General features: G+C 38.7%; 1 protein-coding gene across 11 annotated transcripts in view; it reads right to left on the reverse strand.

Moving 5' to 3' along the window:
- Positions 1 to 21,986, reverse strand: part of Dync1i1 (dynein cytoplasmic 1 intermediate chain 1) — a 312,827-nt gene that overhangs the window by 31,863 nt on the left and 258,978 nt on the right. The gene's annotated exons all lie outside the window — the stretch shown is intronic.

Here is a 21,986-nt window from a genome sequence, read left to right on the forward strand (position 1 = left end):
AAAAACAGGATAATGTTGCACAACTATAAAGAAGCCTGAATCCAGCTGAGTGGCCGTGGCTCATGCCTATAATCCTAGCTACTTGGGAGGCTGAGATCAGGAGACTCATGGTTTGAGGCCAGCCTGGCAAATAGTTTGCGAGATCCCATCTCCAAGATAAGCAGGACAAAATGGACTGGAGTTATGTCTCAAGTGGTAGATTGCCTGCTATGTGAACATAAAGCCTTGAGTTCAAATCCCAGTCCCACAAAAAAAAAATGCTTGAGTCCACATCAGCACCACAGACAAACTGGACATCTTGTAGCAGTTACCAAGTGGGGTAAGATGGCAGTCATGATGAAATGCTTTAAATTCAGCATCAGCGGCCACCTGTCACATTAGTCATTTTGCTTTGACTGTATTTTTCCTCAACATCTGGGGGGGGTCCCTCAAGGTTCTGCTGACCTTGGGAGTCAGCCTTGGAGGGACTGGAGTACTTCAGGTAGTAAGATGAGGAGGTGGTCATGGTGAAAGAGCTCATGGGAATCACATGGTTACTAACATTTTCTTTTTTTATCAATAAGCAAAGGTCAACTGCCTTAATGAAGTAACTTTAGTTCTCATTATGGGCAGCATAGTGTCCCATCCAAAATTCACACATTCAAGTTCTCATCCCTAGTACCTTAAAATGTGACTAGTATATTTGGAAGTAAAACCTTTAAAGAGATACTTTAAAGGGTTTAAGTGAGCCCTTATGAGTGAGCTGTAATCCAGTATGACTGGTGTCCTTAGAAGAAGAGATCAGGACACAGACAAATGCACAGGGAAGACCACTTGAAGACACAAGAAGACTGCTATTTACAAGCCAAGCAGAAATTGTCTCAGAAGAAACTAGCTCTGGTGACAGCTTGATCACAGACATCAACTTTTAGAAGTACAAGAAAATAAATTTCTGTTGATTAAGCCACCCAATCTGTGGTACTTTTTAACTGGAAGCCCTGGCAAAGTAGTACAGCTCTCAAAGAGAGGAGAAGGAAGAAGACCCCATTTTTCTTCTTGGCTTCTACCGCATACACACATGAGTACGTTTACTGACACTTCTGCATTTGGAATGGTCCTGAGAGGACCAGACAATGCTGTGTCTGAGCTGCTAACTTGTTCCTTTTGTGACTGGTGTGATAGTGGCTCTAGCACTGGCTTTACTACACTTTGCACTGAAAGAGCAAGTTGCCTGTAATGAATATAAAACATATGCCCCTTTCTGGAGACAGCAGAGACTTCTATAAACATGTCAACTTAGCTTTAAATCATACCCATAGTTTCAAAATAACCTTGTGACAAGTGGAATAAGTTAGGATGGAGTGGAAGCCAATGTGATCTCGATACAAGTAGGTCAAAGTGTGCCAGGGATCCAACTATCCCTGAACCAGAACTGATAACTCTGTTCAATTGAGTCACTTCCCTAAAGGTAAAGTCATTTCTCTCATTCCTTTCCCCGCAGAGAAGTTTTCTGCGCTTGAATTTAGAGTTTATTTTGGTTTAATTTGGTCACCTTCTGCATACTCAGACTTAACTTCACTTTCTTTTAGAAAAGGAGCCAGAGGAAGGGTAAGCAGAGCGGGCAATTATCCTAAGGCTGACAACCTCTTATGCATGGATGGGGGTCACCTTTAGACTCAAGAGAGGCCCCCTACCGAGTTCTTCTTATCTGCAGCCTTGAAGGCTAATTACTGCTGAGTAGGATCCTGAAATTGGAAGAATTTCAAAGAATTTTTGAATACATTTCTACAGTTCTGTTCTCTTAACAATAGGATCTATCAACAGCAAGGAGAAGGCTCTGTTTAAAAGCACCGACAGATCTGAAGAATGTGTTTGATTGCCAAAGTGACTAATTTATTTTTATTCAGTATTAATGATGCCACAATAACCAATATCTATAGCCTGGTTTTGACAGTTTACTGCAATGGTTTTCATTGTTTAGAAAAGAAGAAAAAGAAAAAAAAAAGAAAGTATGAAAGAAAGAGACTGTTTTATTTTGCTACATTTCCATTTGTTAACAAAACTCCCCATAAGCAAAACCAGAGGTCATTAGCAAACAACCAAAACATGCCTGTCTCTGTAAGAATACAACTCCCTTCATCAGTTAAAATACAGCTCTGCCGAAAACCCAAATCATGACAAATCCTTAACATGAAAAACTCAGTGCAGACTTGAAACCACCTGACTTTACTTTGGGTTTGTGCTCCTTAAAATTACCTAGAAAATACCGTAATCTTCTCTTCTCAAGGCTGGAAGTGGGCCAGGGCTCTGGCTCCAGAGGCAGAGGGCAAAACTAAAAAAATCATGTCTCAACAGGCAGCTCCACCCTCTCTCCCACGTCCACCTGGCCCAATGACAGAAAGTGAGGTCTAAGGCAAATTCATCCAGGGCCTGGGTTTTTGGCCAAAATTCAAGACTCTTGTAGGACAAACAAAAATGAAATCCAAAATGTTATCAGCCTGTTTTAGGAGTCAAATGGCTTTGAATGAGTGTGCTGCACAGGGAGCGTGGTCCATATGTGCAGTTTCAGAGGGAACTGAGGGAACAGGGCTGAAACGTAGCTTTCTGAGTCTGATAAGGGTCATTAGCTGAAATTTTAAAATCCAAAGTGAGGTGTGTGTGTGTGTGTGTGTGAGAGAGAGGGAAAGAGAGAGAGAGAGAGAGACTCAATGTCAAGTGATGAGCTCACTATAGGGAGGATAGAAGGATGGGAGGGGACTCTGTTGTGGGGGCCTGCTTGCCTGGCACAGGTACCCCCCAAGTGTGGGCAATCCTCCCTCTTGGTGCCTTTCATCTTCCTTCATCGACAGCTCCAGCTCTTAAGGACTCATTGTGTCCTGTGCCCACCTACTCTGACACCCCTACTCGCTCTCACACTGTGGATGGGTGAGAGCCAGGAGACACTGTTAAGTAATTTTTACCTCCTGCAGAGCTAGTGACAGGCTCAGTACAAATAGCTACATCAGGAAAGTGTCTCCACACCACAGATCCCATGGGCAGTGCTGCAACAAGACAGGCCAGGGCTATACACGCTACCATCTGATTCTACTGGGGCAGGGTCGCGCTGACAAGCAGGGCAAGGTGGTCCAAGGGTTTCCCACTGTTAACTGAAACCCTCTGCTCCAGCCAGACACAACCTCCTCTGCACACTGACTCCCCTCTGGTCTCTAAATCTTCGTTCATCTTGCTTTCTACTGAGAATGTATTGCTTTCTTGCCTGCTGGCAAACTGTCACCATCCTGCTATCTCAATCAAGTCCTCCAATTCCCTCATCTGCCCTCAGACGCCTACAGACTGCCCTCAGACACTGTTCTCCTCCGCCTCAGCCATTGTGGGCTACTTTCTTTTTAGGAACTTTGTCTTGGGGCTGCCTAGCTGTCTGTCTTTTTGGAGGTTCTATGTAAATACAATCTTACTTCCTCATTGAAGCAGTCAGTTTTCCATGTGGGACTCTGCCTTCTTGTTACAGCTCTCCTTGGATCTGAAAAGCAATGTCTTCTTTGTGGTCTGTCTGGTGCCATGATTTTGGTGTTTTTGTGTTTCTTTTTAGTGCTTTTACTGTTTAGAACAGTCCCCAACCCTAGTTCTGAAGCACTGTCTGTCTAGTCTTCCTAAATTCAAGGAGACTGTGGGATGTCTTCTAGAGAAATCTTCTCTAGAAATCTTCTAGAGAAGATTTCTTCAGATAGGTGCTGTTGGTTGGAATCCAACAAACCAACGATACATATTAAATAAGGTGTCATTCAACAGAAACACACATAAAATAAGATCAGATATTGACTGGTTGATGAAAATGTCACCAAGGCTTGTAAATCCTTACCCTGTATTCCCCCGACAAGTAATGGTTCAGTCTTTGCCTTTTCAGTGTTTCAGACTATAGCTGTGGTAAATAACAAGGACTAACTGTTTGTTTCTTTGGTTCACACATTTTTTTTCTTACCATCAGAATGAGCGATCTGCAAAGTCAATGATTTTGTGTACCTTTGTCACTATGATTCCACAGTAAGTTTGTCATAAATAGTTAGGTATTGAGTGAATGAATAAGGACTATGTACTTTGTTCACTATCCATATGTATTTAAATTACATTCTAGTGAAAATAACTTAAGGCAATGCTGGCAGTTAACAAGAACTTTTTCCCTTTAAAGAAGTTCTATATTACTCAAGTTTGAGTAATAAAATGTACACTATGAGCCTGTTGGCACCAGAGACGGGGGCTCATTTCTATCCTTGTCAAAGTCCTTGGCATAAGGCTAAAACCACACTGAGTTCTCCTTGAATACTGATTTCAGAAATGAGTAACTGACCAAATCTACTCCTCTTTTGAGTAGATAAGGAAAACACGTTTGCTTTTGCTCTGTGGTAAGATCCTTATTAAATTTGCACTGTTGCGATCCTCTTGCATATTTTGCAATGACAGCATTGTAGATAAACATTGTGTTAATATGTGAACATTCATATGAATAAATGATTGGGCAGAAGGGAAAAAGGATGAATGGAGCAGAACAAGGTGATAATCACAGATGGGAATCACAGATATCTTTGGCAATTCATTGGGGTGCAGCTATGTTTCAGTTTTTAGGGTGCCTGAAGGAGGGTTGAAATAAATTTGTAGCAAATATAAAGCCTCTGATTTTATCCTATTATTCACCAGGAATATAATTGCTAGCAACAAATCATTGAATTGAAAGTCAATAAGCCAATGAACCTATTTTAAAAATTAACCACTTAGTATCCTAAAAGGTAGCTAAATGTAACACAAATACAATAAAATATATTTGCATTCTATTTAAGTGCTGTAATTTTGAGTTGTTGATTAAAATTGTTATAAGAATAATTTTGAAACTATTAAAACAGATAAAATCTGGTAAGTTATTCAACTTAAGTCCACCACTATAAGAATAGGTGAACAGTTCAAAGTACTACCCCACTGTTTTAGCACACTGATTTCTAACTACTCAATTACAATAAACTTGAGATGGAAAATATAAGGGGCTAGAAAGAAATCTTAATGTCTCCTCTCTAGACATCAGTTTTCCTTTCTGCAAGATTAGGGAAACTCAGAGGCGATATGCAAAATACTCCCCAGGTTTGATTCCTATGACAGTACCAGATTTTCTTGTTGTCTTTTTATCAAAATTCCATAGATGGACTTGGGTTTTATAAAGGACAAAAGGAGTGTTTATAAAGAATAAGTGATACACTTATTTAATCGGTATTCCAAATGGTGTGGCACCATCCATGTCTTCACACAACATTCCTGTCACTGCTTCTATTTTTTTCTTATTCATATGAGCATACAATGTTTGGGTCATTTCTCCCCCCTTCTCCCACCCTCTCCCTTACCCACCCCCCGCCTCCTCCCTCTCCCACCCACCCCCTCACTACCCAGCAGAAACTATTTTGCCTTTATCTCTAATTTAGTTGAAGAGAGAGTATAAGCAATAACAGGAAGGACCAAGGGTTTTTGCTAGTTGAGATAAGGATAGCTATACAGGGAGTTGACTTGCATTGCTTTCCTGTGCATGTGTGTTCCTTTCTAGGTTAATTCTTCTTGATCTAACCTTTTCTCTAGTTCCTGGTCCCCTTCTCCTATTGGCCTTGGTTGCTTTAAAGTATCTGCTTTAGTTTCTCTGCGTTGAGGGCAACAAATGCTATCTAGTTTTTTAGGTGTCTTACCTATCCTCATACCTCCCTTGTGTGCTCTTGCTTTTTCATGTGATCAAAGTCCAATCCCCTTGTTGTGTTTGCCCTTGATCTAATGTCCGCATATGAGGGAAAACATACGATTTTTGGTCTTTTGGGCCAGGCTAACCTCACTCAGAATGATGTTCTCCAATTCCAACTATTTACCAGCGAATGATAACATTTCATTCTTCTTCATGGCTGCATAAAATTCCATTGTGTATAGATACCACATTTTCTTAATCCATTCATCAGTGGAGGGGCATCTTGGCTGTTTCCATAACTTGGCTATTGTGAATAGTGCTGCAGTAAACATGGGTGTGCAGGTGCCTCTGGAGTAACCTGTGTCACAGTCTTTTGGGTATATCCCCAAGAGTGGTATTGCTGGATCATATGGTAGATCAATGTTTAGCTTTTTAAGAAGCCTCCAAGTTTTTTTCCAGAGCGGTCGTACTAGTTTACATTCCCACCAGCAGTGTAAGAGGGTTCCTTTTTCCCCACATCCTCGCCAACACCTGTTGTTGGTGGTGTTGCTAATGATGGCTATTCTAACAGGGGTGAGGTGGAATCTTAGTGTAGTTTTAATTACTGCTTCTATTTTGAAACACTATTCTGATCATACATTTACCCCTCTCTCTTTACTTTCTCTCTTGATACATTCAAGATCATTAATGGTGCTGTTCAAGCAATCTCTATCTTGACTGGTTTTTGAAATTTACTTGACATTATTACTGAAGTGCAAATTGGAAAGGTTGTATTTGAATTTGTGACTAATGGTTAGACACTTTCCACAAAGTGTGCAGAACCAGGAAATGAAGACTGAGGTGTTTTAAATGACTAAGAAAGCAAGTAGAGCAGTTTATAAGTTTCCAGGGCTATGGCCCAAGGAGTACTATTCTCTCACAGCACCCTTGGGTAAAAATGAATCCCGCATTCAGGTGAGTCTGTGGATCTCTACACGCTGCCTAACTATGCCATTCTTGAAGAATAAAGACTTTCCTGAAAAAGATCCTAGTTAACTTTGTTTAACCTTTACTGTTTTTTTCTCTTGCTGTTTTCTTAAATAATGGAATTCCTTCTCACTTTAAAGAAGTCCACAGAATACAAACACTGTTGAATGTTGCAGTGGAAGGAAATGGCACAATGACAAACATATTCTTTCATTATGTAGAGGATTAGGTAGAAAGAAAGTATGATCAGAGATCCACATCAGAGAAATTGGTAATAATTTTGTCACAAACTGGACAAAGAAAATGTAATCATTTTCTGCTTTTAAGAAACTATTTTCCCAATGAATAGACTTATGGGGTTAGGGGAAAGGGAAGGCATTCTTGGAGGAAAGTATAGTCATTCTAACTTATTATAGATCTAGATTAACATGAAACACTAGAAGGAGAAGAAACAAGATCATACACACATACACGCTCATAAATACACAGTTCATATTGATGGTCCATGGATTGCTGTAGTAAGGAAATGGTTCTAATGGCAAAAGAATAGCAAAATTCAGCTCATTCACGGGCCTTTGTGAAAGCAGGACAAGTGAGGGAGAGAGGAGTCAAATCAATTAGGATAAATTCAGTTCCATAGATGGGTAGAAGCCAAGTGTCTCAATCATAACCCTCCTGGATTGGTGATCCATGGCACTCTGTACTGCAGCTGGACCTGGTTGAGAGGTAAAGGGGAATTTTGGTATAAAAGTCACATTTTTAATCATTAAGGAAGGTCCTACGTGAGAAGAAAACTGACAATTTATGACAGACCTTTTCTTACTTTTGACTTGGGCTTTGTTCAAGCCAATGAACCAGGGGACAGGAGAGAAAGCTATTTCACTCTATAGCCAATTCCACAACATTCCTTTCCAGAAACTTCCACAGAGCTGGTAAACTTCCAGTAGTAAACACTGAGGACTGGTTCCCCAGGATTTATGGGAAGGCTGGTTACTATACTTTGGAAGGAAAAAGGAGAGTTTTCAAAGACTAATCATATTTATTTTTCCACTACAAAATTCTTATTTATTCTTTAAAAAGTCCTAGAAAAATGAAAATAATCTCCCAATATTTATTGTCTCAAGTTGATAAAGTCATAATTTCTCCTAATAGGCAATGCTGGTCATTCTATGTCATATGTAATATTGGCAAACTAGCATGTATTAGATACAAGACAAAGATGAACAAAGCAATATCCTGTTCTGAAAAAAGTTAAGTGAATATGTAGAGATATTGTAAAAGTAATTGATATCAAGTTTATTAAGAATAAAAATCCTAAGTGCACTTTTCAGAGACTTAAAACAAATGAAACTACTTTAACTTCTTGTCTTACCATATTTAAATTTTCTTTCAGAAGTCGGAACTTGGTGGGGAGAGTGGGTATGAAAAGACTAATGGAGCTCGGTGAGAATCTGAAGTACTAGTAATAGAGGTTTGTTGGAACTAAGAAGGATGAGGAAGGGACTATGCATTTGGGTCCAAAACTAAAAAGCAGTTAATTATAAGTTGATAAAAAAGAGAAGTTTGACTGAAGATACAATGTAGATGCAGTAAGTATAAAGCCTGCAGGGAGATTAGACAATTCTGCAATGAACCGTTCATGATAAGGTTATGTGGCAGTATAATTATAAAAATATACTTAAAATTAGTGGCACCATTGGCACAATCACAGTCATATGTAAGCTTTCAGCTAGATGTAGTTTTGGTGATGATGATGATGGGTTGTCCTTATAACCCAGCTTCATCTGAAACTTTAGGTGCAGTAGTAAATAGGAAGAAAAGTCTCTAGAAGGGTTGCAAAAGTGAAGACTCTAGTGGATCAAGTCCCTACCACTGAATGTGGTAGAATTGTGAGAATGTGTACTTACAACCCAATCAGTATTGAGATAAAAGGACCTATGGATGTGTCATGGAGTTAATGTTAAAGACAAGTACTGCTGTGATTTGGTAACACAATTGGCAGATGGAAAACATTATACTAACATGGTGAACAGAATAATGAGGGGAAGGTGAGACATCCTTTGTGTCCACTCTCACTCTGTGTGACATCAAACAGGAGACAATGAGGTCCCATTTTAACATAAGCTATCACTCTTGTCATCTTCAGAAGAAAGTCTATACTCAATTGCATGACATCACAGACTGCCTTTTGTCATCTGGTCTCTTTTTGTCCCCCAGAGTTTTCCTTCCAATAGTCCCCTCTGGATCACCTGTATCTACTGTTCCAGTCTTACCGTGTTAGTCAGTTTTTCATTGCTAAAACAATATACCTGAGATAGTCAACTTTTAAAGAAAAAAGGTTTATTTTGGCTCACAATTTTGGAGGTTCCAGTCATGATTAGTTGGACTGTTGTTTTGGGCCTACAGTGAGGCATTTTATTATGACCAGGACTGTGTCATGGAGCAAAACCAGTTTATATCACAAGTCAGGGAACAAAAAAAGAAAAAAAAAGAATAAGGACAAGCCAGGGTCCTATAATTCTCCTCACCTAATGACCTAAGGGTCTCCAACTAGGGTCCCATTTTTCAAAGAGTCTGCCACCTTCCAATGGTGCCACCTTAGTGATCAAGCCTTTAATATATGGTATTTTGGGGGCAGGCATTCAAGATCAAAAGTACAACACCTACTAAACCACTTTAACATCCAAATAGCAATAACAACAACATTTACTAATAATAACAGTAGCTATTATTATTGCTACTTTTGTGATGCTAACTCTGCTTAATTAAGACTGTTCTAAGAGCTTTACATATATTAACTCATTTAGTTTTCCCAAGAATTGCATAAAATAGATGATATGTGAATCCTCATTTTATAGATGAATAAACTGCAGCACAGAGAGGTTAAGTAACTTGTCTAAATTCACCATTCCACACTTCTGTGTTTTTGCATACTCTGTTCACTCTGCTTAAATGCCCTTCCTTTTCCAGTTTTACCTACCGATTTAATACTTCAAACTTCACTGTCACTGGCTTTGAGAAGCTTCTCTAGAATACTTCTCTCCCATCTCTTCTTAGTATGACATGGGACTTCCTCTTATAAACTATGATTTAGAGAGGAATATGGCCTGATTGGATGGATTCCATGAGATACTTTCCCAGGGCTGTTAGGAAGAGCATTCCTGCAAATAACAGGGCTACAGCACAGCAAGAAGTGATTGTCCAGGATCCTCGTGTCTCTGAGCAGGCCCACTGTAGGCCTCTTTCATGCTCCCTGGGCATATGTCTCCCTGGAGCAGGTGGTAGTTGGGGACATACTTTGGTTTCCCAGCTCTTCAGACAAGCCTCAAAAGTGAACTGGAATTCTACTTACCTCCTCTGTAAGGATATAGTTAGGACAACATTCTACTGGATGGTTGCCCAAGGTTCCCTCCTCCGCCTCTGCAATATTATACTTTCTTAAATATTTCCTAATAAAACTTTTAAAGCTTAATCTCTGTTTTCTAAGTACATGCCTAAATTTTGGCTATGAATATTACTGCTCAAAAACACTGCTTACTATTCATTTGTTATAGTACACCTTCAATGCACATCCAAAAAACTCAGGCTTTATTTGTCCATGTATTAACTGATGATTTATTAAGTGCTTACCAGGTGCTAAGCATTGTGCCAGGTACTATACACATACCACTTACACATCCTCTCCCTCTCTCTCTCACACGCGCGCACACACACACACACACACACACACACACACACACAAAGATACAGACCTAGAGTCAAGGACCTCACATTCTCACACAGAAGGGTGGTAATTCTGTCAGTTACATAATTACTGATTCAGTAGACAAGACAAAAATATTTTTAACATTGCCATATATAATGTGGTCATTTTAACACTTATTCTAATAAATAATCATTTTTAATGAACACAGTTGAAAAGAAATAACTATTGTTTTTCTTTAAAGAAAAAATTTTCCAATCTCTTTCATGCATACTAATGCAAAATTATCATTGTTTTCTAGTAGCTAGGTGTGAGCACAATCATTAGGATAGTCATCTTTTATTTTAATTCTAATAGAGAACACACATGGAATAGTAATGCTATTTATGGATTTCACAGTGGCTGCTTGAAAATGGAAGATTATCTAATTTTTACAAAGTCACTTAGAAAATTTCATTCTTAGAATCACTGTTCTGTTAAAAGATTAGCAGATCAAGGTACATGTTAACTGCTAAGACAGATTATACAATGTCAAGAAATTACTGGGAGGAAGTCAGTGATTTTCATCAATCAAATGTGTATCGTGAGAGGTTTTTTCATGACAGCACCCAAGGGTAGGATCCAAGATCCAAATCAAATATCACCACAGAGGTTGTCAGGCCATGTACTTGACCAGTCAACATAAAGAAGCTAAATTTTAGATACTAGAGTCTAATGCAGAAAGGATAGAGAAGATAGTGTCACAAACCCTTTTAACTCTAAAGAAAGGGACTGACTAGGCAAATACATGAGCAGTATCAGGAACCTAAATCCTTGTGAAGCTGTACCAAGACCAAAATAAATATTAACCCAGTGTTTAATTGGAATCCACTGAAACTTTCCAAACTAGATGCAATGATAAAATGTCCAAAGACTCATAACTTGTCTAGCCACTAAACTAAACTGCAGCACAGGAAAAAATTATCCAAAACCTCAGCAAACAGAGAAGCTGAGTGGAATAATGAATGCTTTAATCTAGCCAAGAGGACATACTTTATTTCTAAGCATCAACTCCAGCTTTTTTTGATGGATGGGAAATTTAAGAAACAGTAAAAGGTAAGAATTGGTACTCAACAGAATTTATTCAGGCAATACATTTTATGTTTAAAAGGATCATGAAGGATAGATTTAGGTATGCATCATTTCACTGTACTCTAAGAGCTGTCTCATTGATGCATTTAAGGTAAGATGTTCCAAGGGACAATCAACATTATTAAAGCAGAAAAATCATCAAAAGAAATGAAAATGGCAAAATGACCCCTGGAACAGGCAAGAAGGAGGTCAGGGCAACTTTTGAAGGAGCAGGTCTAGTGGGGAACATGGGGAATAAAGAGAAATGGTAGGGGTTGAAACTACAGTTTGGTGGATAAAGGTAGAAAATAAACAGAGTGGGAAAGGGGAAGCAAGGTCAAGGTTAGGCGTTTGCATTTTTAATTTTTGTATTGTTTTCAATAAATTGGAGGGACATGGAAATCAGACATATAGAAAAAACAGAGAGATAAGGTCAAAATGTGAAAACTCTTCCATGTAGATAGGTAGAGAACCCATCCTGTATCTTCCATACACTTGTCCTCTAGTCCCCAGCAGGACATAGCTGACTGACAGCTCTACTATTCATTTGAAAACTTCCATACACTATCTAAATGGTGACCAACTATAACAACAGTATGTTCTACAGATAGTTAAATTTTACCTCTTTATCTACTGGGGCAAGGGCCATGTAAGTTTACTTCCTTTAATTGAGTGCCTTGCATGGAGTTAAGAGAAAATATGTTGGTAACTAAAGTGATAAATGAAACTCATTAAAAATGGTTGCATTACTATGTTTAAAGATAAAAACTGGGCTGGGGTGGAACTCAGTGGTAGAGTGCTTGCCTAGAATATGTGAGGACCTGAGTTAAATCCCCAGCACTGCAATAAACAAACAAGTAAATAAATAAATAATAAAAATAAAAATAAATAAAAAGACTGCAGCTGCCCTTAATTACATTGCCTTAAGTTTCTGGTCTTCAAAAGGAAGCTGCTTCTGTCAATAATGTATAGCTACTTATTTTTTTTTTTCTTATTAAGTCAACTTAGCTAAAGAAACCACAAAGAATAGTTTTCAAGTTTCAAGATTCTCCAACACTACATAGGCAAAATTTCCAACTATAATCAATGTGGATTTTTAGTGTTCATAAACTACACTACTTTTTTGGAGATTGAGAACCACAAGTTCTCCAAAATATACAATATTATGTTCATTCTTTAGCTTTTCAACCTGCCCAATATTCATGGAAAATGTAAATAAAGCCACATGTAAAATTACTAGGAATATCAATCGTTCAAATCACAAAGAGAACTGGAAATGATTGCATTTTCTCCAAAGATACTTTTTCACTTAACTGTAATATTTACAAACTCCATGTAGACAGGTAGCATTTAAAAAATCAAGATCTTTAAAATCAGAGCTTCTCTCTTTTTAACATGATTGCCAAGGAGATTGGAGAGAGCTTTTTCTCACTCCTATTACTACTGAACCTAACTGGGCCTAACCGAGGGCAGAGGGAGATGCAGAAAGGACACAGGATAGACAGACAGACAGAAAGCTGGGGCCAGGTGTGTTGGGTGCTCAGGTGGACACGCACAACAGCCTCATTGCTTCTTTTCTCCTAACTTTAATTTTTAAGGCCTTACTCCTTTACAGTTCTTTAAAACCTTGCTTCTAAAAGTCTTCTTTTCTATTCTTTAAAGTCTGTTTCCTTAGACTCACTATCCCATGTTTTCTCTTAGCTTTTCTTTAGCATAATCTCTCTTAAAGTCTTTGCCCTCAGACTTGCACTGTCCCTTCGGACTTGCACTGTCCCACATTCTCTCTTTAGCTTTCTTAGCAATTCTTTTCCCTTCAGCAATTCATTTTCCTTCAGCAATTCATTTCCCTTCAGCAATCCCCCCTTCAGCAATTTTCCCTCTGGCAATTTCCCTTCCACCAAAACCCCCATCAAAAAACCTCCCCCATTCAAAAGCCTCCCATATCCAAAAAGCCTCCTTTTACCCAAAAGTCTCCCTTCATCCAAAAGCTTCATGTCCTCCTTCAGCAAGTCTTTTATACCTAGTGGTAAACAAGGAGGTGGAGCAGCAGTTCTTGGAGAGGGGCATGACATTGTAACAAGAGGAACCTGAGTTCCTGCTTCTAAACAACTTAGGAAAAGCAGCTGAGCTGCATCTCACCTTCTCACTCTCTTCTGTGGCTGGAGCTGTGCCAAACTCAGCCTACAGAACATTGAGTACAGCTGTACTCATGTCCTCATAGGCTTCTTCTATTCCTCTCTCCACAGGAGACAATAGCACTTCTGATACTTTTAAAAGGAGAGAAAATTCTGAACTTCAAGATTAGGTTCATTTGACTCAGTGTCCTAATTCTTGCATTACATTCTCCCCTGGAAAACAGATTTCAAATACTTGATATTTGTGTTAGAAATAGGAATTTTTGGTCAATGGAGGGTACAAAGGGGCATCTGTGTTCCCAAACTTTCCTGTTGTTTGGTTTGTCTTTGAACTTTTTTTGGTTATCCTTTTGAGCTACACTTATTTTCATGAGCAAAATATTACAGTGTAGCCTCTTTTAAAATTTGACTTCTAGCTAATACAAAGATTTGTTCCTTAGCATCAACTCCTTCTACAATTTGGAGGATTCTTCTTTATGTTATTTCATTTTGAAGCATCACTGCAAGGGGTTCACTAATCTGGTTGTAGAGTGAGATTCCACCTTAACTCCTGATTTTGTTTGATAAATGTGAGTTTAGAATACATATTCTTAAGGTAATTGTTGTTAGAGGGACTAAAATAATTGCCTGTTTTGTTTCTTTCTCTGCCATACACCTCTCAAAAAGACTTAAAAAAGCCCAGAATCCTTGATCACAACCTTGTTGTATTTTCAAAACAATATTTTTTTCTTTTTGCCCATTTATTTTGATTATTTTCAATCATAGTCTTGTGAAAATGATTAGCAATTTTAAGAGATGTTGCTACTGTTTCTTTCAAATCTTATACTTGTTCAGATGAAGAAGAGGAGAAAGATACTAGCCCATGCCACCCAGAAAGCCAAGAATAAACATTGTTCCCAGCTCACCACAAAAGGTTAGAATTAATTTGTGGTTTCAAATACATTCATAGTCCAAACCCTTGACCAGAACAAATTGTGTATTAATTATACCAGGAAACCCAGTTCGGTATAGGACATTAATTTTCATTCTCCTGCCTGAAATCTAAACTGGCTCCCCACTTCCCTCACTCAGTTCTGTGAGAAAAGTGGGGTTCCTCAAAATGACAGAACAATCCCATGGACTATGTAGCAAGGGAAATTCAAGCTACAGCTTCGCAGGAGCTAGAACAGAACTCTTCTAGTCTTAGCAGGATTAGAATTTCCTGCAGGGCAGCCCAGGGTTTTTGATAATAAAAGTCTGGAGTGGGCCTTGGAGATGGAGTGTTTCTAAGTCCCCAGTAATGCTACTGATCAGGGGTCACACTTTGAGACACTCTGGGTTAGAAGAACTATGGAGACATGATATATCTCCCATAGTGGAACCTGTCTACCTGCTGCCTTAAGAGGGTCTAGGTTGTAGAGAGCTTTGAATGTCAGATTCAGGAAGTTTCTGAAGACTTAAGAGACTCACCAACAGCAATTCTAGACTCTCTTCTTATCACTTTGTAGAATTTAAGCTAGACATCATTTATGAAGTATGTGTGTGGTAACTGCCTCAGCTGGCCCTCAAATCTGCACAGTCCAGACTTCTATCTATATATCACCTCTTGTAGAATCTATGCAACCCCCCTTCCTCTCCCTACCACATCCCAGTTCTTACCACTGTTCACAGACAACTGCATCTCTGAGAAAACAGAGATTTCTCATTCCTGCTAGCACTGCCAATGCCACTTAACTAATTGTACCTATAACCCTTTCCCCAGTCTTGTCCATGCCCTGTCTCTTCTCTTCCAACCCTCCACTCCCTGCCATCCTCCATGTAGCTCTTCCACAAAGGTACCTGAAACCATTTTCACCCATTTTTTAAATCACACACTATTAATCCACATTTCCCCCCCTTTATTTCTCTCATTCTTTCTGGGGCAGTAGTGAGGTTTGCATTCAGGACCTCACTAGGCAAGCACTCTACCACTTGAGCCATGCTCCCAACCCTTTTTGCCTTAGTTACTTGTTAAATTTAGTCTCACATATTTTGTCTTAGGCTGGCTTTGGACCTTGATCCTCCTACATATTCCTCCCTAGTAGCTGAGATTACAGATGTGAGCCACCATGCCCTATAAGCCACATTTTTTTTTCTTTGGTTTTTCTGTTTGGGTCACAAAAATACTCCGGCTTCTCCAATAGTGTAATGACCAAATCCTTCCATGGTCTAGGTGCCTTTCCTGTTCCAAAGAGTAGTCTATATTTTCTGCATTTACTGTCTTCCATCCTTCCTCTTCAACCACACAATCTGTACTCACTGCTCCACTGAACTTGCTCTCACAGAGGTCACTATGACCCTTTTCTTGCCATTTGCATCTGAATATTTCTTGACATCGCAGTGTTTGGCACTTTTTACTACAGTCTCATGCCTCAGCGTCTGGGCATCAGTGCCTCCAGCATTGCACTCATGTCCTCTTTAATTCACATTCTATTAGTAGTTTTCCCCTTGGGAATGAATGAATAACCATGTACTGATCACTGTTTGCTGATCTATATTTTTAACTCACCTCTTGCCTCTGAACTTCAGTATTACTGTGCTCTGAATGTTTGTTACCTCCCCAAATCTACATCTCAAAACTTAATCCTCAACACAGTGGTATTAAAAGGCCTTAGGAAGTGATTAGGTTATGGGGGCAGAGAATTCTTATGAACGGGCTTTGTGCCCTTAAGAAAAAGCTTCAGCGGGTCAGCTTGCCCCTTTGCTCATAGAAGGACACAGCAAGGAGCCATCTGTGAAGCAGAGATCCCTGGCCTGACTGAATCACTGGTACCTTGTTCTTAGACTTTACAGCCTTTGGGAACTGTGAGGAATAAGTTGTATTTGCAAATTACAGAGTCTCAGGTATTTTATTATAGCATCCTGAATGGACACATACAAGAATCTTCGATTACCTTCCAGGAATTTCTGGGCACTTCAGTTCAAGCATGCTGATACTGTTAATTTTCACCCTCTAACCCAAGTTCCTGTCTGCCCTGTCTCTGTCACGTGACCATCATTTATTCAGATGCCTAAGGTAGAAATATCAGAATCAGCATTCACTTCCTCTCAAATCAAGTCAACCCATCACTGTGTCTGGTTAATTTCATCTCTCAGATTTGTGTTCTTGTCCACAAGCTCATTGTCTACATTCTAGTTCTAATCTGGATGACAAAACTACGGTTATTACTGGAACTCTTGTCCCATACATAGCATGCTGGTATAGAAAAGAACATAGGCTTTAAAAGTTTTTTTTTTTTTTAATTAACACACATTACATATTAATGGGGTTCTGTGTGGTATTTTCATACATGCACATAGTGTACATTGATCCAATTCAACCCAGAGGCTTGTGCATGCTAGGCAACTGCTCTACTACTGAACTAAACTCCCAGTTCTAAGAACACAGACCTTGAGTTTACGCAAACTGAATATAATCCCAGTTTCCACACTTATTCACCAAGCATAGGAGAAGTTATTGAAGCCTTCTTATGCCTATTTCCTGTTCCATAAAATGAGACACTAATATGTACTCATAGGTTTATTGTGGTGATTTAATGGACTAATATACTTAAAATATTTAGCATAATCCTACTATACATTATGAGCTTAATACATGTTGGTATAGGCTGCCTGCAAATTCACCTTCCATAGTATCGCAAAGCAAATTCCTTAAACTTAAAGTTTGACTAATATTTTCCTAAAATGACTTTCCATCACCTGTGAAATAAAAATCCATTTACATAATCAACTATAGACCTACCTTTCCAGGCTCCTTCCCTAACTGGATCCCTACCTTCTAGCCATTTGGATGAAAACGGCTGCTTATGCATTTGTTGACTCAGCTGCCTGGAATGCAGCCTGGCTCTCTGTTTGCAAGGAAAACCACTCCAACAAAGTTTCTGCTTCAAAGCGAAGTCCTCCCTGACAGCGGTTTCATGATGAAACTTGGTGTGGTCAGGGGTGGGATGGGGGTGGATATGTATTCTGCAATGTATTTTAATTCTCTCTCCCTTCCTGCTGTCCTTAATTTGCTAGAATTCCTGTTCAGAACTCCAGACTCCCTCCTTTTTTTTTTTTTTCATCCACTCCTCCCTTTTCTTGGTGGGGGGGTCTCAGAATTTTCTAGACGTATCTACTAGTCATTATGTTACTTGGACCAACCACTCAGCTCCCTCATTTTAAGATGTTTCTACTATGCTCTCTGACTACACTGGGTCTCTCATTCCATAGTAAATACTAAGCCTTCTCATTAGTAGCTCTCTCTACTGCCTGCCTCAGTGGACTTCTAGACTTACCATAAACTCTCCACTTCCTCTCCTGTCTCAGCTGTGAAGCTAATCCTCAAGTTGAAGCTATTCATCATCATGCATTGTCTTAACACAGAAAGTGACCAACTTCTTACTTGCTCTCTGGGACTACTTCAGTTTTCCCCAGCTCCAGGAAAAAGTCCTGCTTCTTTTAAACTCAGCCATCTGACTTCATCAACCTTTACCTCTTTTGATCTCCCCTGCTTCACTGGGCACTTCAGCACTGCAATCACTGCCCCTTTTTCCATCATACTGTGTTTTCATGTTACTATAACAAATATGCAAAAGAAATGGCTTAAAGGAGAAAAAATTTATTTTTGGTCCATGGTTTCAGAGATTTTAATGGGGAGGGTGTGGAGTAGAGCAGCTCACACCATTGAGAGGACAAAGAGAGAGAGAGAGAGAGAGAGAGAGAGAGAGAGAATGTTTGTGCTTCTGAGCTTTCTCCTGTGCTTCCTTCATGCCTTCTGGGCTCCCAGCCTGTGGGATGTCTCTGCCCATTCAGGTAAAGTCTTCCCCTCTTAGTTAATCCTCTATAGAAATGCCCTTGCATACACACCCAGAAGGTTACTTTACTAGTCTTAGGTGCTTTTCAATCCAGTCAAGGTTACCCATCACACCTGATGTAGCTGTTATTCTTGTTTTCTCCAAGGCTGCACAGCACCTTGGCCTTTGTCTTTATGGCATCTATCTAGTGAATTTCATCTTTACTGCATTTCAACTAACAAACACAGTGAGCACATTCTTGATTTCTATTCCTCCTCTTCTTTCTTTTTTTGGTGGTACTGGGGATTGAACTCAGAGCTTCACACATACTAGGTAGGTGCTCTACCACTTGAGCCACGACCCTGGCCCTCTTTCCCCCGCCTTTAAAAATCACTCAGAACTACTCTGGTTGTGCTACATTAAATCCAAATGTTTCACTTTCTGTCAACAGTCTCTTATTTTACTAATTCTCTAACTCAATTATTCTCTTCACATCTGTTCCCTGATCTTATAAGGGTTCTAACCCCTTGTTCCCTTTACTTTTTTCCATGTGTGTCATTGTCCTTCCTTTCTGCTTCAGCTTATAACATCAAGTGTTTTGTTGTCCATAGTTTCAAATCCCATGCTCTATTGTCCTTCCCTCACCGTTTGGTAAGGCTCCTGTCACCCTCATCCATGTCATCTTTGTACTTGTGACCTCTCTAGGAGGAAATCAGCCCTGAAGAATGATGCCACTAAAACACACTGTCCTCCTACTGCCACTAGGTCCATGACACTGCCCAGAGCCCATCTTTGTTCCCTAATCATCTCCTCTTATTCTCCTCTGTACCAGCCAAAATCTGCTCCCTTTAGTACTCCACTTACCACTCAGCAGAATATAGAATGCCTTACCTTGTTAAGAAAATAGCCAGCATCAGTTTGCTCTGCTTTCATTCACTAAACCTATACATACCTATTTCACCTCATCCTTTCCTGCTCTTCTGTTACATCAGAAGAGATATCACTGTTCAAATTTAAAATTCACTTGATGGATCCCATTTATGTCAACATTTTAATGGCCCTTTCTCAAGTTTCCACTTACAGATTTTCTGCTCTTCTTTTTTACTGGCTCTTCTACAACAGCAACATTCTCAAGAGTCTCTACAATCTTTCAAAAAAAAAAAAAAGGTCTCGATTTTTGTTCAGTGCCTTCTCACTTTCCACTTAGTCCTTGACCCATTATAAGTTGTGTCACATCCTTAATACACTCCAGAGAAATTGTATTTGTCATGAGTACCAGTGGCTTCTGAGTTGATAAATACAATGAACACATTTCATTTCTGAAACATTTGTCATTGTTACTCAATCTTCTTTTTTTTTGTTTGTTTAGTTTATTACGGAAGATTTCAAACATATTCAGAGATAGGTAATACCAATCACCCAGCTTCAACAATTAACAATAATAGCCAATCTTACTCATCTATATCTAAGCTCTCCCCTTCCCAAACTGCTTATTTTGATCAAATCACTGGCATCAGTCTATATTTTTTCTTTAGTTTTATTGCAGAAATGAAATCAGTTGCCTGTACATTTCCCACAGTCTGGACTTGACCAATTGCATACCTGAAGTGTTATTAACATTTGTAATCTGCATTTCTTATTGCCTTTAAAGTCAGGGGGTCTAGAGGATTGATAAGTTTCAGAATTGTTCTTATGGACAAGCCTGCTTTAAATGTTATATGTCTGCTTCCATAATTATGAAGGTTGCTTCTATTTTTATAACCTTATCAGCCATAATTATTGCCTATATCTGATACTAGGGACTGCAAAATGATATTCAAATACTATAAACTTATTCTTATATTGGCCAGAATTTTTCTATAAAGAAAAACTTTCAACTGTTTTGTAACTCTGAAAGTAAATACTATGAAAGAGACAGAATAAATGTTGTGCTCTTTACTTACTGGTTTTAAAAATAATGAGTTGGTTTGCCTACTATTTTATTAAGGTAGCCAATAAGGTTTTCTTTATTTTTCAGTGTTATTATAAATTCATAAACCTACTACCCATCAGAATTTTACTCAACTTGGTTTCCAAGTCCTTTGACAAAAACTTTGTAGTGTTTGTTAGCTTTCTGTTATGACAGACTTTCATACTTTTCTTGTTTTGGATATAAAATCAGTCAGTAATTACTTCTGGAATCCCTGGTTTCCTTCAGTGGAACTTATATTAGGGAGCATACTCTGGGCTCTGGAATCTTTTCTACTAAATTCGCAGTTGTTTCTAGAGCTTTTTGGCAGATAGAACAGTGAATGGTAGTCTTTTGGATTTAAAGACAATATATACCACAAATTCTCACTGGTACTTCCAACTCACAGTCAGGCTTGCTACAGAATTGTTAATTAACTTTATGAATTTGTATTTCCTTTAAGACAAGCTAACAATCTCAGTTCTCAATGATACCAACATAGTTGTTTATCTCATGGTACAAATACAGCAGTCAGAATAACAATAATAATATGGCCATCAGAAATAACAGTACTACAACTAGTTTAAGACTATTTTGGTATATTTTTCCTTGAAACACATTTCCTTAGAAATGTATATTCAAAATTCAGGGTTTTAAAGTCACTTCAAACCATTCCTTACTATAAGGTTTTACTACCAATTTGAACCACTCAATAGTAATTCATTTCATGTTACTCTAAATTTTTTAGGAATAATTGTAAAGCTTATTTAATTTTGTAACTACATAAAATATTTATGATTCCAATATCAAGTGTATAAACAAGGCATATCCAAAGAAGTCTGATTGTTGTCTTTGTTTCTTTTACCCCCTTGCCTCCCTGTTAGGTAATAGGTGTATGTGTGGTTTACCCATTCAATTTTTTAAAATATGTAAATGTAATTGTAAATACTGAAAAATATTATTTGTATTTCTCTCCATCTGGATTTTCTAATTTAAAGATATTTCTTAGAGGTCACCCCAAAATAGTTTGGATAAGTCTTCTTCATTTTTTTTTTTCTACTTTGATTCACAGTATCTGATCAATGTAGACTTTTGGGTTGTTTCTCGCCTTTTGTTATTTAGTTCATCTTTCAAGGAATATTCTTCTGCACACATCCTTTTCTTATTTTGGCTAGTGCCTTTGGCGTAGATTCCCAGAAGTGGGATTGCTTCGTCAAGACATGTAGTACTTTTAGGTACTGCCAGATCCATAATGTGCCATTTTGCATTTTCAAAAGCAATGTAAGAGAATGGCTGGTTTCTTTCAGTCTCCTCACAAGGTTCAAGAAACAAACACAAAAACAAACCAAACAACCAAATAATAAAACAAACAACTCAATACCCAAAGCATGTATTTCCACAGGCCTGTGTGTAAATAAGTAGATGCCACAAAACTCCGGAAGATTAACACTGAACTGGTGTGTGTGGGGTTAGTGCTGGTAAAGGAAGGCTTGGTTTTTCAAGTACTCTAATCACGTAAATATTTTACAACTAGATTCAAGTATTTATCAGATATCTAAAACAACTAGGATGAACTGAGAAAGTAGGCCTTAACTAGCTCTGGAGCAGATGCAACTCACAAGGGGATTGTATGAAACTCCAGTGC

The sequence above is a fragment of the Castor canadensis genome, chromosome 2 (assembly GCF_047511655.1).
Source record: "Castor canadensis chromosome 2, mCasCan1.hap1v2, whole genome shotgun sequence".
Lineage (NCBI taxonomy): Eukaryota > Metazoa > Chordata > Mammalia > Rodentia > Castoridae > Castor > Castor canadensis.